Source organism: Myiozetetes cayanensis, unplaced genomic scaffold (genome assembly GCF_022539395.1).
Source record: "Myiozetetes cayanensis isolate MyiCay16 unplaced genomic scaffold, myiCay2020 scf9, whole genome shotgun sequence".
Classification (NCBI taxonomy): domain Eukaryota; kingdom Metazoa; phylum Chordata; class Aves; order Passeriformes; family Tyrannidae; genus Myiozetetes; species Myiozetetes cayanensis.
In genome coordinates, this window is record NW_026088185.1 from 3,990,243 (window position 1) to 4,005,795 (window position 15,553).

The 15,553-nt window shown below is 41.0% G+C and overlaps 1 long non-coding RNA gene across 2 annotated transcripts; it reads right to left on the reverse strand.

Annotated features, from left to right (window-relative positions):
- Positions 1 to 26: 26 nt before the first annotated feature.
- LOC126652525 (uncharacterized) lies at positions 27 to 14,449 on the reverse strand. Of its 2 annotated transcripts, none has more exons than XR_007631999.1 (3): positions 14,070 to 14,449; positions 3,144 to 3,217; positions 27 to 1,409 (listed from the first exon to the last, which is right to left on the reverse strand). It is a non-coding gene; the product is annotated as an uncharacterized LOC126652525 (long non-coding RNA). The 2 variants fall into 2 exon arrangements; XR_007631998.1 differs by lacking the exon at positions 14,070 to 14,449 and adding an exon at positions 7,601 to 7,691.
- Between the last annotated feature and the right edge of the window lie 1,104 nt (positions 14,450 to 15,553).

A 15,553-nucleotide genomic window follows, 5' to 3' on the forward strand; every position in this document is an offset into this window, starting at 1 on the left:
TGCGAACGGCTGGTGCCTGTGCTCCCTGTCCTGCTGCTACGGACAGCAAGCCGTGCAGCAGTGCCTGACTGTCCCTAACTGGGACCTGCTTCTTGGGAAGCGTGGGGAAAAAAGTAAGGAGGTAAACGGAAAATATTAGAATTAGGTGCTTTGGGTGTTTTTTCCCCCGGAGTATTGGACTAGTGTATTCTCTATAGCATGCTATTTGTAGTGTTACACAGCTGGTACGTAGTATTAGAATCACAGATTGGCCTGGGTTGGAAGTGACCTTCCAGACTGCCCAATACCCACCCCCTGCCGTGGGCAGGGACACCTTCCACTAGACCAGCTTGCTCAAAGCCCTGTCCCACCTGGCCTTGAACAGTGCCAGGGACGAGGCAGCCACAGCTTCTCTGGACAGTCTGTGACAGTGCCTCACCACCCACGCAGAATTTCTTCCATATATCTAACCTAAATTTCCCCTCTTTCAGTTTGAACCCATAACCCCTTGTCCTGTCACTACAGTTCCTTGCGAAGAATCCCTCTCTGGCTTCCTTAGATATGTCCCTTTAGATACTGGAAGGGTACATTAAATATGTGAAATATTTGTTTGTGAAGTTAGATGATAATACTTAACTTAAATTCTTCCAGAAATAGATTTCAGTTTGTTAACAATCCTCTGTGCTGGCTTGTAGAATAAGGACATATTACTACATATTCCCCTCTTATAATATTCCTCAAATCTATGTTAGAAGGATATGATGACTCTGCAAACATCCTCCTGATAGTTCCCTAGCATGCTGTACAGAACAAAACAACTTAGTTCCATGTAAAGAGGTCTACAAATGCCCTGTCAATTCAAGAAGAGGAGAACACTGTTAGGAACTGCAAGAATATGAGTTATTTCTAGGAATGCCAGAGGCAAATGTCCTAACAGGAGTAGACATAAAATCAAGTTCATCTGAAAAAGGCAGAATACCCCACACAGTCTGCAGAATCAAGACCTCTAAACCAAGAGATAAAATCAAGGAAGATGCTTGGGATAGGGAGAGGAACAGAACAGAGATCTGCGCTGGATCAGAGGTCAGGGTGAAAGAGGCTCCAAACAGAAGACTCCAGGACAAAACATAATTCTCAGCAATCACTTTCTGCAACAAAAATTATATTTTAAGTACATGTAGGACGTTTTGTAACATTCTGCATTGTAGATGTGGGGCCTCTCTGAAAGTGGAGTGTGGTTCACAGCAGTTAATTTAAAACAATTTGATGTAGAAGTTGATTAATTCATTTTTTGTTAAAGCCTTACCAGTAATTTTGATGAAGTTGATCAGAAGGAAGGAATGGAGAGCTTCAGGTCTGTGCATTACACCAGCAGTTACATTGTATTTCATGGCTGATTTTCAAGCGGTATTGGCTCGCAGCAGCTTCCCCTGTGAAAGACAAGAACATCACGGGATCCTGCAAGAATGCAGAGAACCTTATGTGTCAGGAGATTGGCAAGGCCTGAGCAAAATTTTCTTGCAGATGAGCTTCAGCAGCCTGGCCAGGCTGTGAAATGTGCTTTGTAACCAACTTCAGCCCTGTACGAGTATGGGGCTTGCTGTGTGAACATTTAAAAGACTAAGGCATATCCATGAGACAGTTATAATTGAGCTTAATAATACACCTACGTGTTGTTCCTTAACCTCTGAGGAGGAATCTTCAATAGGTGTGGACACAAAAAGGCACCTGATTCTCAAGTAAAGGGTTCATTCTCTGCTGGGAATGTTGCTCCTTGTTACGACTGCCTTAAACACCAGGGGTCCCTACTGAACATAAAATCTGTACTATTATCTCTCTGAAATCCAAACACACTGCAGATGTTTATACACAGAATTAGTGTCTTATTATTAAATTAGTTTGACCATATCATAAGCATTAGATCTAGCCTGAATATTCATAGACACTATTGTTTGTGACGCAGGCACTTCATGCTGCTGTCAAGTTGTTAATAGTCTTTACTGCAGGATAGAAGAGAAGATAATCATGAATTAGAGTTTAAAACTGGGATCTCAGTTCATGGATGAACACTTCCTCTTGTGTGCTTTGCTGAGAGCATGAGAATTCCCTAAAGATGTGGCAGAAACCTCTCAGGTTTTGAATGACATACCTACCAATGCAAATGCAGTAGTTTTAAGTAATTTTTAAGTACATGGTTCTTCTGTTTTGTCTGTCAGGAAATTCAGCAGAACCTGTTCTAGTAGGTATAAACTCAGAAATGAGTATTGTAGTCACTATTACAGAAAGCAACTTGTACATGTTCAGAAGACTCCTATGACAGAACATCATCTCTCATTTTTTGTTTAGGTACTGCCTGTATTTATTGATGCAAAAGAGCTGGCTTCTATCAGAGCAGTGATAACCAGACTCTCCAGAGAGCTGACTTTGAAAAACTAGCCTTGCACTCTGAAAAATGCATGTTAAAGGGTTGAACTTGATTGTAAAATGCACTGAAAATGGACAGTTGATTGTTATGCTGGTAAGTGGAGGATCAAGTCTTAATCAGTACACTAATTACATCTCATTTCAGACTGCAATAACCAGATGACTTTGAGGAGTACGAGAAACGGGGGAGAAAATCAAAATATTGTCAGCTATTATCTAGTTGTAATACAAGCCTCTGCTGCAGACTGCACATTCCTCAGTTGAAAATAACAGAGAAGTTGAAAGTAACTGCATGCACCAGTTGATCACAGGATGACTGTGAATCATGAATATGGTGTGGTGATGAGAAAGGCAAGCGTGACTGTGGAATGCATGAGGAGGTATTTAAAATAGAGAGAGGGAAATAATAATGCTATTGTATAAAGTTCTAACAAGCCTTTTCGGAAGTGCATTGTGCTATTTGGAGATGACTGTATTCAGCAAAGATGATCTCATACTTGAAACAAGTGCAAGGAATAGCTTAAAACTTAAATTGCACTGCAAATGTTAGATTCTCATCAAAGCACTCCGTGGTCCTGGGAGCTCTCGGGACAGGCAGCTCCTAAAGGGAGGGAGTAGCCCTTGGCACAGCAACTATTTCCCCACCATCTGTGCCAACACACACATAAGCACTTCTAGCAATGACTTACCTGCCTCCCACAACCCAGGATGGTGTGTCCCACACAGTCTGAGGCCCTTACCTGGTGCAGAGTCTCCACCTCAGCTTTGCAAAGTTGTCAAGACATGATGGTTACTCCTGCTGGTTTTTCTGTTTCTGAAACAGAAGTTTGGAGGCACGAGCTCAGGATCATTCACACCCTGAGCAACAGGGCAAGATGGTACATGGGATGCCATCCTCCCGTTTCCATGCCATTGCCCTCAGAGACAACCAGCCTCTCATTTGTTCTCATCTATTTGTTTTTCATCCTTTAGATTTGCCTGTATCTGGTAGGCATGAAAAAAATATTCTGGAAGAAAACTAGAGTCTCAGAAACATGACTTGTCCTCCTTTTTCCCATATCCTGAATGAGGATGCAGATATTAACTCCTTTGTCCTGGTATCCAGTAACATGCTGGAAAAATCTATCTTAGGTGGGATCCTGACTGGGAAGTGAAATGTATGACCTTAAAAAGCTAATGAAGTGTAGACAAAATCTTGAAATGCCATTTTATGAGGAAGAAAGAACTTGTAACAAAGCTACTTCTGGAACTAAATATAGCAAAATGTCCACAGTCATTCTCAATTTTTTGTACTGAAATCACTACTTTGCTGAGGTGAGCTGTAAGTTTGCCAATTATTGTAGGTTTTGGGGTTTTTTTCCTAAGATACAGGAAGAAAGAATGAAGGCAGGGGCAAATTTGGTATATGGCATTTTAAATGTGTTGCTGTAGTTGGTCCAAACTGGAATATTACGGGAAGTAGGACCCTGCTGAAGGCTGTGTACAGAAAGTTATCAAAATAGAAGTGTCATAGGGCATCCCTGCACACAGTGCTGCAGTTACAAGTCCTGTGACCTGGTTGTTAGTGAGATAAGCTTTGCTGCAAAGTGTTAGTTTGTTCTGGATTGCTGGCTTTGCCAGTTTGTAACACATTGTAAGTGCTAGACCCTATTGGCTAAACACAGTGCAGTTACTTGTGTGGGGGAGTGGTGGTGAGAGTCGTCTTTATATTCGTTTGTGCTCTTTTTCTACATAATCGTGGTGCTCATTTACTGCAGAAGTTTCTGTTGTAAGGGTAGTATATATCCTAAGCACACTCCTTCATAGCCTCTATTCCTCTACCGCTTTAACATCCAAATCAAAGCATCCACTAAAGCTGTGCTGCCTCATTCTTGACCAGTTTTACCCATGTAGTGTGTTTTCAGGTGAGAACAGGGGATGCATCTTGGTCAAGCCCAGAAGCAGAGCCAGTTCTTCAACTCTTTGAGTCTACAGCCTGGGAGACTGGGTTGATGAAAAGCCCAGTCCATGCTGCAAAAGTCTGTGAAGAAGCCCAGTAGCTGCTCCTAATAATAATAATATAAATAAGTCTGTGAACCTCCAAATGCAACCTTTTATCCCTGGCCTGAAGGGTAGGCTACTTCTCTTTGTTTTATTTATTTCAAGCAGCATTGTTTGCTGGTTTCTATAAAGCTATCCTGAGCCAGCAGTGTTTCCACTGGCATAGCTCCTCATATTGCTGCAGGGAAATTTCCCCAGAAGCAAAGCCATGCCCATAACCAAAGGGTATGACCCTACAAACACTTGTCAGGGCATTCCTCTCTGCTCTCACCACACTTTGTGAGCAATCCATGCAAATGAACAGGCTGATTCACTGATCCAAAGATGTATATTTTTATAGTGTGTCAGGGATTATGCTGAATTATGAGCACTGAGGAATAGGGTAGAATGCAAAGCTGAAACGTTTAATAGCCAAAGAGAGTGTTCCTGGGGACCTGTTGGTGTGAGGAGGATCTGGCAGTATTCATACCTCCTTTACATAAGTAGGACCTGAATTCCACTCCTATTTGTGCTCGGGTTTCTCTTCCCCAGGACTTCCCCTAAACTTGCTTCAGTGCGTTCATGTGTGAGTGAAGATACATGCAGATACATATGCACACACACATATGTAAATTGTTCGTGTGTTCATGAAGCTTGATGTAAAACCGGGTATGTCAGCTCAGTAGTAGCAACACAGGCAAAGTCAATCAGGGAAAGGAACAATATCAAGAGACCACAAGAGCGTGACCCATTTTAACAGAAATGCACATGTATGAAACACCTTCCATGCAGGCCGGCTGCTCTGCAAGGGAGCGATGACCAACTCTGCCCTTAGCACAGACCATCCGTCACTGAGACGATTGTTCTCAACCATTTGTGTGTTATTTAATTTTAAGAACAACTTCACTTCAGAAAAGCCAACCTAAGAGAAGTTAACCTTGCAGTAAAGCCTGAAAAGAACATGTCAGGGTCAGGGCCCTCAGATAGAAATGAGAAAATCTGAGCTGTTCAAGAGAAATGATGTTAACATAAGTGAGTTTCTGCAACACTTTCAAGTCCTTTGAAACCTGAAACATGGTTTTCTTTCTCCATTTTAGGGGGAAGAGGTGAAGTGAAAAGTAAAATTACAATTTTTCAGTGGCTGACCGTTATGACTACTCATGACTTGTTTTTTGTCAGAATACTCAAAAGAGCATTTTCCATTCTGTACCTCAGCTTCTAGCAGCCTACTTCTGCAAAAATGCAATTAATCTGTCTCCCAACCTTCCTGTTTCCCTAAAGGTTTGTTTCAGTGGTCATTCAAAGATAGAAGAGCTACCTCAGAACAAAAGCCCACAAAAGTTTCTCTTACTGCGAAGACCAAGCCTACAGGCTGGAAAGTTAAAAATGAAGGTAAAAATCAAAGTTTATTTCAGAGTTCTTGTAGCATCTTCTGTGTAGCTTCTGCTAATGTGTAGCTTTCACAGGCATAATAAAATATTAATGTTACAATTTGTAGCAGGAAGCATAGCAAGTTTTTCTAGTTTCACAGGGTTCAAGAAGGAGACCATTATAGCTTCTAGACAGGATCATAAAACAAGTGCAGTAGGAGAATTATTTTGTAGATTAGTGTAGTCAGACATGTAAGTAGTACCCACTCTTACTGTTTACCACGAGGAGAGGCCTTCTATAAGTTGGGTTAAGGTGAAGTGGAACATGCATAAGCACGGCATCTCACACCCTGGAAAAAAACCCAGGAGAATACTGTTCCTCTGCAGGGCGTTCTCCTGCCTGGCATACGGATAATATTGCACCGTGCTTGATGCTCGTGTGTGGGAAGCAGTTCCCTGTAGGCAGGGAAGAAAAATTAAGCTATTTGAGCCCTATCTCATCCTGTGTCTATGGCTTGATCCAGCCAGCCCAGAGCTTCCTAATTACTTCTGTCCCATTAACAAGGACAGATCTAATTTTCCTTTCCCTCTCAATATATTCAGGCAGGAGCTGTTATTTCTTCTGATTTCTATATCCAAGACACAGTTAAGCTAAGTGAGCCTTTGCTACAGTATCCTAGAAGTCTGTGTGGGTCCAGAGGGTGATGGTCACAGTCATAAAAGAGAAGTAGATCACCAGGTATTAAATGCAAGACTGTCTCCAGCTCCCAGAGTCCCTGAGCCACAGCCTGCTGGAGTTTGGGAGCACACTCTTTGGAAGCAGTGGTGCTTGTGCTCTTCCTTAGTGCTCCGTTCTTTGGGCATGGGATAGAGACAGGCTACTGAACTGGAGGGGCTTTTGATCTGCCCGAGTTCTTATGTTTTTATTTTCCTTCTGGTCAACTGAATAATAAAAATTGGTAAGCTTACCATTTTAAACTTTAAAAATTCCATAAAATCACCTCATATTTTGTTTACATAAATCCCTGGCTCCAGAGGCTACGCCTTACTAGTCAATAGTGTTGATGGGGTAAAAGCTACCACAATAACCAAGTTTGTAATGTTGTAAGGTCAGCAAAGGGGGGATTTATTCTTGCTGTGAGGACTGAGACAGATGCATCTATCAATATTTGGGGGATAGGTGATTGTATCTGTAAACCAGGGCTTAAAAAACAAGAAGAAAGCTGTTAACTCCAGGGAAAGACATTTCTGGAACAAAGGTGACATCCTGGAATGTACACATAAAGGCACACTCAGATTAAAACCAGTAATTTTTTGGTATACTGTAGAATCAAAGAATGACCCAGATTGACCTAAACTGTCTCTTAGTGTTTAATACTTTTCTTTTTTTCTTTAATAACTAGAAGACTGAAAGGCCAAGGTCTTTTTAACTACGTCTTCTCTTTGAGAATTTCAGTAAAGAAAGTACAGAATCATTTTGCTTCAACTCAAAAGCTACTCCTTTCTTTACCTTACTTAATTACTTTTAAAGTAGCCAAAGCTTCCATTCTGCTTATTAAAATAATTGAATCTTTATTTGCTTCTTTTTATATGGATTTCATTTTTACTTGTAGACCATAAACAAAGTTCAAGATGATGAAGGCATCTTTTCTGATTTGCTTTAGAAAAAACATATAAATCATTTAGACTTAAACTAATGGTAGAAAACTAGATTTGCATATCAATATGAATACATTTTATGTAATTCATTTACAATTTTGTAATTAATTTACTATTTTGATAGCATCTTAACTGGGAAGATTTCTTACCTTTGGGAATATCTTGTGAAAACAAGTCATGAGCAGTATTTCCCTTTCTTCCTTTTCCCTCCACATTTTTTAACCACACTTTCAAAATCACCAGAAGCTGACTGAGTCACGGTCCTTGAATGTGAAAGATTTCCATTCAGGATTGATTGACAGGACAAATGTCCTACCAAAAGGGCTTTTTAGTATTTGGAATACCAGTCAATGACTCTTTGTGAGCAGCACTGAGTGTTCTTGGCTTCACCTTAATTTTAAAACTTCACAATTTTTCACAAGATGGAATAGCTGTTTTCTGTCCAGCTCTGAACAATGAGCTTCATTAACTGAAGTGGATGAAATCTCTGATGCTACTTTGCTAATGGCATTCCTTGTTACTGGAATATAATTCAGCAAGTTGAATAAGAGACTATTTTTGACATGAACACTGGGAAGGGAAAAGATTTTTCTGGATTAGATGAGGATTTATTTTTTGTGAGCAACACAAATTAACAGTTTCATTATCAACATCAAAAAATATTGCAGGGAAAACAAAACCAAAGCACAACCTTGGAAGAGATAGAGATATATATATATACATATATATGGAGTTATATCTAGAAGCCAAACTTTTTTCAATCATGTTAAAAGGTATTTAGGATATTAATAACCTTTAAAAAAAATAAAAATCAAAACCCCAGAAACACTACAACAACCAAAACCCTGCAAATTTTTTCCCTGAAGAAATGTATGTGAAAAGCTCTAAATGCAGCAGAACTAATTTGTCAAGAGATCCACCAGTAATAACTGGTACAGATTCTCCTAATTAGTGATTGTAATACCTTTTAGACACCCTTAAAATTGTGTTCGTGTTATTTCCCATTCTGGTTTATAACTAATAAAAGTATGACTTAAAATGAAAAAAAAATTAAAATACACAAAAAATTAATTGTTCAACTCATGTATACAAGCAAATTCTTTGATATCTAGTCCTCTACTTCAGTGAAGGAAGTCATGCAGTGTTTTCCTAGAGAGCAGATCACTAGAAAATAAGTACTTCTGAGGTACTCCTGCTCCCTCTATTAAAATTACCATCGCTGGTTTTTCCATGAACAAGATTTTCTGCATCTTATCTCAAAGAAGACCTCAAACTAGGCTATTTAAACAGCTAAAATTAAGATGCAGAGTCAGCCCATCAGTTTTTATCGAGTCATGACAGTTTGAAGTAATGACTGCATATAATTTTCGTTGTAGCAATTGTAACAACCACTGAACTTTAGTTCTTACCTACAACTGTTCAAAGTATGAGCGTTCCTCATCTTCTCCTTCTCCACACACAGGGTTTCACACTGCATTTGGGACAGATTTTTGTCGTATCACATTCCGTTTCTGGTTTAAGTTATATATTTCTGTGCTGTATGAAACAGCTGGGGGTTTTTATACCCTCAAAGAATTCAGATTTCTTTGTAAATGGAACATCTGTACATTTCAGATGGAAATGTAGATGATAACTTTAGTATTTTTTCCAACTTCCCCCCGTTCAATCATAGATGTGACAATTTGGGTAATGCTCACATCATCCTTCTCCATTAGCTCTCCTTTCAAAATACATTTAAACTACAAAAATATACATTTGCACTGTTCTGTCTTATTTAAACATCTAAGTTTTAAAGGGAACATTTTATCTGGATTTTACTACAATCCTTATTCAAGAACCTGACTGACTGGTAAATGTGAGTCCTAGAAAGAGTGGGGAAAACTTTTCATTTTTTGGGTGTTCCTTGACTAAAATTTTCCTCCCTTAGATGTAGCTTAAGTTTAAGGCAGAGGTTTTCTTTCCTAGCCTTTGCTGGCTGGATGGTAAAAGCTGTGGCAATTAAAGAGGTACCTGCTCTTTCACTGGGTTCTCATGAAAGAAAGGGAGAGGAAGGGAGGAGACAAAGCAACCTCTCATAGGTTATTTTGGCACATTTTTATCTGTAGCCACTGGTGCTACCCCATTTTTCTAGGACAGAAGTGTAACAGAGGCTGAACAAAGTAGGTCAGAGCACATGAGCTGGTATGTGCCTGCCAAAAAAGGCTCTGTAGGTAGATGAAGGTACTGAAAAATGTGGGCCCAACAGAAGCCCCTCAGTTTTCTTGTGTGCAGGACCATCATGATGGGGCTAATTTGACCAGCTGGCATCTGTATGCCAGCATCACTGCACAACCATCTGACCACATCCACTTTCAGAAAGGTCAGAGGTTGTTCTTTGCAAACGGATTTTTCGTGGTTTATTCTGGACAGTGGGCAGTTAGCGTAGGCTAACTCATCCTGTGATAAAGATTTGAAGGTAATTAAGCATTCTGTCTCTATTTAGTGGACTCACAAACATCTCAGAGATCACTGCTGCTTCTTCTTTACTCTTCACCCTGTAAGGAAACTGGAAATAAAATGCCCTTTCTAATCTAGGTGGACTCCTAATCCAGTGCCCTTTCTGATTTTGGTATTTACCAGGTTTTTTTAAGCTGGTGATGTAACCCCTGCCTACAAGCCTAACTTAAGGTCTATACTTGTATCAGTTCAAGACTTAATGTAGTTGGGTGACCCATTCTGACAGCCCTCCTAAACTTTGTTTCATAGGCAGTGAGAAAACTCTAATCCATTTGTTCAGTGGTTTCTGCAGGAGTTAACTGTAATCCTAACCCTGAAACTAAGCAGTTGGAACTAATTTATCCTCTTGATTCTTCCTTTAAAAGTAAGCAGTGCCTCAGGCTGGAACAAGCCAAATCTCAGGCCACCAATGCTCTCTAAGCTCATTCTGTTTAGCCATGCTGATAATTCACATGTAAACAAATTTCTTCTTGCTTCCAAACTTCCATAGCCAGTGGGCTGACGTTTGATTTGCCAGTTAAACATCACTGGTGAGTCATGGACCTGGGACACAGCAAGAAAGCTGGCTCTCAAATGCTGATAAGGACCAGCTTCTCGATTGATTAAGCCTCATTCACGCAGTGTCAGGCTAGAAGTCCTGGAGCAGGCTTGTCATTCTTGTCCCTCCAGTATGAGCAGGAGTGCTCATGCACTGTTCAAACTGGCAGGTGTCTGCACTTCCTGAGAGAAGATCTACTCTGGGATTCATCATCAGTTTCAAACTGGCTTTGCACACCTCCTTCCTGTCCTCCCTCTCCTATGTCCATGTTCTTTTACATTCAAAGGCTTGGTATCTCTGAGCAAGTGCTGTGTGCCATAAACAGCCTCAGCCAGAAGGACTCCAACACATGCACAAAATTCAGCAGGGAGCTGGCACACACATGAGCTTGCATGTTAGTGGAAAAACTGGTTAAAATAATGCCCAGATACCTTCAATGAGAGGTAAAAGGAGAACATAGGAACTTGCACACACGTTGGCTTTGTGATGGATTAAATAGTGAAAAGGGTTTGAATTTATCAAGAAAATATAATCAATCTGTCAGCTTGGTTTAGTGAGCTTGATAGGTCTTTTGAACCCATTGCTCCTCTAAGCATAAGTTAAGATTAAACATCTGTCTGACAAAGGCAACTGTGTTTGCTCAATGCTATTTATTACATTTTTAGGGTCTCTCAACAGCATTATAGCCTTTATGTAGTAAATTTTTCAGCTTGTATGCCTTTCCATGCAAGTTCAACAATGTCATAAATACTTATGTATTATTAACAGATAAATACTGTAGCATGACCAAATAGTTGGGATTATGAGGACCATTTAAAAATTCTGGTCTGTTGAAATAACAGTTTGCCTTCCTGTTTTGACTTGTTTTTACCTGAAAAGGAAATATTGAACAAAGTGAGTCTGTAAAAATTGCATCTTTGCTTCCACTGGACAAAGGGGCAGAGGCCGTGCAGTGGGCTGTGCTGGATCACTCATGGAGAGTGCAGCTGGTGTCTGTCATTGCACTGAAAATCCTGCCCATGGAGTCTTGAACAGCTCCCCAGCCAGAAGTTAAACCAAGCAAGAACTGACAGGAAAGGATAAAATGTATATATTTGTAAATACTTCTACAGGGATGTCAAGTGTAAGTGGAGCAGACTTAGGTGGCAAAACAGCCTACTCTGCAGTTGTAAATTGCCCATTACAGGTTTTAAAATAGCAGTGCTAGAAAAGTCTACAACATCCCTGTTTACTGTTCAGCCTGCAGAAGAGAAGGTTGCATGGAGACCTCATAGCAGCCTTCCAGTATTGAAGGAAGCCAGAGAGGGACTTTTCATCAGGAACTGTAGTGATAAGGACAAGAGGGAATGGGTTCAGACTGAAAGAGGGGAAATTCAGGTTAGATAATATGGAAGAAGTTCTTTACTCTGAGGGTGGTGAGGCACTGGAACATGTTAACAGGTTGCCCAGAAAAGATGTGGATGCCCCATCCCTGGAAGTGTTCAAGGACCAGCTGGATGGAGCCCTGAGCATCCTGGTCTAGTGGAAGGTGTTCCTCTGCATGGCAGGAAGGTTGGATTGAGATGACCTTTAAGGTCCCTCCCAACCCAGGCCATTCTATGATACTGTGATTTTCATTGCTGTCTGAAAGCCACATAGTGAATAGCACAATTTAACCCTGAACTGAACAGAAAACTGACTTTAAAAGGAGCAGAGCTGAGTGTGAGCTAAATCTGAAGTGCTGCCTGAAACTTGCCCTAAACTCATAGTTTTGGAATAAACATAGAAAGATTTTAAAACTTTAATAACTAATAAATCATCAAGCAAATACTAGTTGTGTGTTTTAAAAATAATTACTAGCCTTACTCTGCCCTTCTTTTAATTTTGCCACACCTGTAAGAGCTATGCTGGTACTGACAAAGCTTGTATTTCCACTTTATTGTTATGCTTGCTGCTAGACTGGTGAACCCAGATCGTACAGTGCAGAAATTTCTATAACCAAACATGCAACAAATCTTCCTGCTGGAAAATCTACATGTATTGCCGAAGTTTCTGCGTGAAGTTGCAGCAAAAGCAGTTTGACAGCGTGGGCTTTACCCTGCTGCCATTGAAAGTGATGACAAAACCACTGAGTGCTTAAGCACACACATTCACATTGACCAAGAATATTGTTAAAAGTCCGTGTGTAGCCACACTGCAGTGATAATTCAGATCATCTGTTTCTATTAGTTTCAGAGAAAGAAAGATTAGGATGTTAGGTCATGGATGTTTCATTATGATGCACAAAAAACTCCTGAGAGATTGTCACAATGTTGATACCATTCCACTTGCTTGGCTGTATATAAATAACAAATTCTTTGATTGTTACAGTTTGAAACTCCCAGAACACCCCATAGGGCTGGAAAATAATTCAATATGGAATTAAAAATCAGGCTGCTGTTGTGTTAGCTGTAGGTGAGGAACAAAAAAAAAATTGCTTTCAGCAATAGTATTTGTTCTTAAATGTCTTTAAGCTGAAGGAGGGTAAATTTAGATTAGATATTAAGAAGAAATTCTTTACTAAGAGGACACTGGCACAGGTTGCCCAGAGAAGCTGTGGCTGCCCCATCCCTGGCAGTGTCCAAGGCCAGGCTGGATGGGGCTCTGAGCAGCCTGGTCTAGTGGAAGGTGTCCTTGCCCACAGCAGGGTGTTGGAACAAGATGCTCTTTAAGGTCCCTTCCAACCCAAACCGTTCCATGATTCTATTTTGCAGTACAAGGACACGAGAAACACCTTTATTTCCACTAGAAATAGTATATTTTATATTTGAAAAATAATTTATAAGAGGAGGAAGATGCTTTGTGTAAAATACTATTGTAGATATTACTCATTAAATAAATACTTTGAGATCACGTAGCATTTTATGCTTTAGAAATTTAAATGCCGATTTGAAGGTTTCTGATGTTTTCCATAGACTCCAGTAGTGAAAGGTCAGGTCTAACCTAATTAATCATTACAGTGTTGTTGCTAGGTATTCCTGACTCTTGGACACAAAGCTGAGGCAGAAAATCATCTGATAAAGGCCAAAGAATGACTCAATAGCAGACTTCAGATTAGAACTCCAAGTTCTTCCTTCCTGGTTTCATTCTGAATCATAAATTAACTTGTAAGTGCTAAAGTGAAGAGGGAGGTCAGTAACAATTTAATTTCATTTAGGCTTCTCACATTCATTTCTCTGCTTTCTCAAATCTATTAGTTAAAAGTATCTGAAGGACTGAAACAGTCTGATTCTGATTTCTAATGCAAACATGCAAACCGAAAATTAAATAGAAGTATTAATATGCAAAAAAAGGCACAGATGGTGGTTCCATTATAAAAAAAAATGAGATTAGAAGGTTAATTCTTAAGCCTATCTCTCATTCCCTAGACTAGGGAGCCCTACATCCCAGCTGGTTGTGCTTGCTGCTCAGTGCTGCAACCGCCTCACTAACAGGTTGCAGTGAGGGATGGCTCCCCTGGCAGTCTCTTATTGGCATTCACGGCATGGAGAGCTCACCATTTCTTTAAAATATATGCTTTTAATTCCTGTGGCTTCCAGAGGAAAAATAGCAGCAATGTGACTCACCTAATTGGAGAAATGGTATTTCTCTGAATTTGCCATACATTGCTCTAGAACAACAGCTCAGGGGAACGGTGAGAGTCTTGTGAATGGCAGTGCTGAAAGTCATAGAACTTTCAAGATTAGAAGACAGCTTTAAGATGATTCAGTCCAACTGTCCAACTGTCAACCCAGTATCACTACTTTAACCCTTAAACCACTAACCATCTCACCCAGTGCCAGATCCAGATGTCCCTTAAACACTACCCTATCACCTGCCTGGGCAACTTATTCCAATGCCTGACCTCCCTAAAGGTGAGCAATTTTTTCTAATATCTAATCTGAATCTCCCCTGTCTCAGCTTTAGACCTTTTCCTCTGGTCCTCTCACTGCAGGCATAGCAGAAGAGACCAGCCCCCATCTCACCACAAACTCCTTTCAGGGAATTGTAGAGAGTGATGAGGTCCCCCCTGACCTTCTTCTTCTTGAAACTAAATATATGCAGCTCTCTCAGGTGTTCTTCTTAGGACAAGTGCTCGAGACACTTCTGCAGCTCCACTGCCCTTCACTGGACACACTCCAGCACCTCAATGTCCTTTTTAAAGTGAGAGACCCAAAACAGAAGAAAGCACTCGTGGTGCAGCCTCACCAGTGCCGAGTACAGGGTCAGAACCACTTCCCTGGTCCTGCTGCCACCCTATTTCTGACACAGGCCAGGGTGCCTGTGGCCTTCTTGTCTGCCTGGGCACGCTCTGGCTCGTGGTCAGTCACTGTGACCAGCACTCCAAGGTCTTCTTCTGCTGGGCAGCTTTTCAGCCACTCTGCCCAAGACCTGCAGCACTGCAGGGAGTTATTGTGGCCAAAGCGTAGGACTTACACGTTGTTAAAGTAAAAAAAATGGTATTGATTAAGTGAAAAAATGGAGTTCATTAAGTGAAAAAATGGAGTTCATTAAGTGAAAAAATGGGGTTTTCATAGAATCACGGTAAGGTTTGGGTTGGAGGTGAACTTAAAGCCATCTCATTCCAACCCTGTGCCATGGGCAGGGACACCTTCAACCAGACCAGGTTGCTCAGAGCTCCATCCAGCCTGGCCTTGAACACCCTTCCAGCACCTGAAGGGAACTTACAGAAAAGGTGGGGCAAGGCTATTTACAAGAGCATGTTGTGACAGGACAAGAGGGAATGGGTTCAAATTAAAAGAGGTTACGTTTAGATTCTCTACTGCGAGGGTGATGAGGCATTGGAACATGTTGCCCAGGGAAACCGTGGCTGCCCCATCCTTGGAAGTGTCCAGGGCGAGGCTGGACGGGGCTTGGAGCAACCTGGGCTCGGGAAAGGTGTTCCTGCTCAGGGCAGGGGGGTGGAACTACATGATCTTTAAGGTCCCTTCCAACACAAACCACGCTACGATACTACGCTTCTATTATCTATGGTTCTGTGGCCTCCTGGGATGGGACACCCACAGCTTTACTGGCGATAAACCTTGCGGAAGAACGGCCTTTCCTCGCG